Source organism: Austrofundulus limnaeus, unplaced genomic scaffold (genome assembly GCF_001266775.1).
Source record: "Austrofundulus limnaeus strain Quisiro unplaced genomic scaffold, Austrofundulus_limnaeus-1.0 Scaffold754, whole genome shotgun sequence".
In the NCBI taxonomy this organism is placed as follows: domain Eukaryota; kingdom Metazoa; phylum Chordata; class Actinopteri; order Cyprinodontiformes; family Rivulidae; genus Austrofundulus; species Austrofundulus limnaeus.
Window position 1 is genome coordinate 79,013 of NW_013953156.1, and position 2,858 is coordinate 81,870.

Sequence of the window (2,858 nt, forward strand, 5' to 3'; positions counted from 1 at the left end):
CAAAGTGCCCTCTCAAATGCCCTCTCAGGGACTCTGACAACCAAGCATGAGTTTGTGAGATGAAAAAGAAGCAGCAGCTGCTGCTTTTCACGCAGAAATGCTGAGTTGACACATGTGGAAAATTTCATAAACACAGAATACCCAAATTTTATTCTGATGGGTGAAATGATTAACTTCATTTGAACATCAAAATCTTTTTTTGTCAGCTAATTTACAAATAAAATAGTGGAGCTTGTTGTTTTGTCCAACGWATGACAAAGTAAACTCTGAACATTTGATGTGAAAGTAATAATTTTACAAATTTTCCACACATTTGGAGYAGAAATCACAATGGCTCACCGACTTTTAAACAAATCTTCATTGGTGTACAATTTATTTTATTCTTTTGCAGCTCCAGGGGGCAGCAAAACCTCTTAGACAAGAGCTCTGTTCCATTGTTTCTGCTGATGTTTGTTTTGTTTTTCTTCTGTTGTTCTGTTTCTGTATGAAGAAGAAAACAGAAAGACATCAGTAACGAGACAGAAAGTGCTTGTACTTTTTACTAACGTGAAGTGAAAACAACAATAGTGTCTTCCTGGTGAAAAGAAAATCCAAAATGTTTCTGCTGTTGTTTTTATTTGACAAACAGGCCAGCATGTTATCCTGACCACAAAAAGTAATAAGAAAACTGTTTGTGTTTGAGTGTGTTTGAGTGTGTGTCCCAGTTGTTGTGTACATACAGTATATAGGACCATATTGGAGTAATTAAATGCACTGAGTGAGCCAATGAAATGACGTGTCTCTTTTTTCCCTGGTATTTCATCACTCGCAGGATGGAAAATCTATTAGAAACTATTTAACGTGTTGTCTTTTTGCTTTGTGAGCAACGATTTATGTCACTTCCTCTGATGAAAGAAGAAAAAGCAGATGTTTGGGAAACACTTTTTCAGAGCAGTAAAAAAGTTTAACTGAGGCCTGCGAGTAAGGTCAAACAAAATAACTTACCATCACACAGGAAACTTTAAGGTGCTGAGAAGTTTGCAAGTCAAACTGAAAGTGTGTCCTGCTATGTCTGCTTTCACCATGTTTGAGTTTTTGTAAACAAACATGGAAACTTTTAAGGAATTGGGTTGCTTTTGTGTTTTTATACAGGCAAATGGTTTCATTAAGGAACAGAGGAGTTGGGTTTTTTTGGCTCCGCTGGAGCACATGACCTTTGACAAACTGTGTGTCGTTTTGGTAATCCTACATTTCTTGTTTTCTCTGTTTCAAGCTGACTTCCTCGTCTCTGTCACTCCCACACAGAAACTGTCCCGTTATCTTTCCCATCACACCACAGCACTTCTCCGTTTTCATCCCTTGTGATTCGTTTACAACCACAGCATTTTTCTTTTACTTATTTTAAAAAAAGCATTCAGTCAGTTTATGTAACAGTGTAATGACTGCAACACAGGGCTTTTCAGATGTCCTGAGCTAACAACCCCAACTCTCTAAGAAAATAAAACAAAAAAAAAATCCACCAAAACATCAAGGAAAATCAAGTGGTAAAAATACCAGATGTATTACAGAAGAAAAAATACTAAAAAAAGACTGCTGTAGACATAAGCATTTATTTATTTATTTATTTATCAAGAACACTGTTTTGGCTTTTGTTGCCTTTAAATAAACAATGAAATACAGCAAACTGCAGTGCTTTAATTTTGACAGGTCAGAAAGATAGGCTTTTAGGTTTTAGATGAGTTGCTTTTGAATAGTTTAATTTGTTGCTTTGCCCAATAAAAAACAAAGAAATAATGAGATAATTTAGATTTTTTTTTTGTAAGCAGGTTTCTGTGGAGAAATTCTGAGTATTTGGTTTCTTTCCTGCAGTAGACAGCAGTCAGAATGATAATAATTTGGAAAATCTAGCAATTGTTACATAGTGGATTTCAGCCAATTATCTAACAACTGCAAACGTTTCAAATCAAAAGCTGTGTGTTAATTTTACATCAGGTAGAGACTGTCTTCATCACGTTTGTTACATGATTCTCCAGTTTTATATTGTTCTCACTGCTGTCTATTGCTGATAAAATCTAAAACTGTTCTGTGAGATGGTTGTAAAGATGAGTCCATTCTAAAACTCTCTCTGACAAGTCACAAGTCACCACTCAGYCTGGCCAAGTTCTGTAACAATGTTAGCTTTTAAAAACAAAACCAGCCTTGTGGAACCATTAAAGATATAAAAATGCATTTTGGCATCCTTTCTTCTACATCCCATGGCCAGCTGGTCATACAGACCTGCTGTCAGCGTTACATCACACACGCAAGCTAAAATGTTCGTTTACCCTTTCATTGACTGACCAAATCTGTCATTATTTTACTTTGGTGGMTCAGAGGTACAATAGCAGCCAGCTGACTTCAACCCTTGTTGACAGTGTGAATAAATATTTTTTTTATTTATATTTATTTAATTACTTAAGTTTGGTGCTGTATATTGAATTAAATCATTAGATAATCAGTATTACGCACCAGAAAGAAGACAATGATGTTGGTGTGTGTGCCTTTCTACATYTTTGCTTTGCTGTGTGGACAAATTTTGATATTATACCATGCTTATGAGAACTTTTTGTCATTGCGTTGACATTTGCCCGGTCCACACATTGAAAAAAACTCATTTGTGGGTTGGGTTCAGTTTAGGACTAAGGTATGAATTAAGTTTAGGTTAGTTTTAGGGTTTGGTATGTACTAGGGTGGTTAAGTTTAAGGTAAGGGGTAGAAATTAGGCTGTAGAGTGCAATGAAAGTCAATGCAAAATTCACACAAGATGTGTGTGTGTGTGTGTGTGTGTGTGTGTGTGTGTGTGTGTGTGTGTGTGTGTGTGTGTGTGTGTGTGTGTGTGT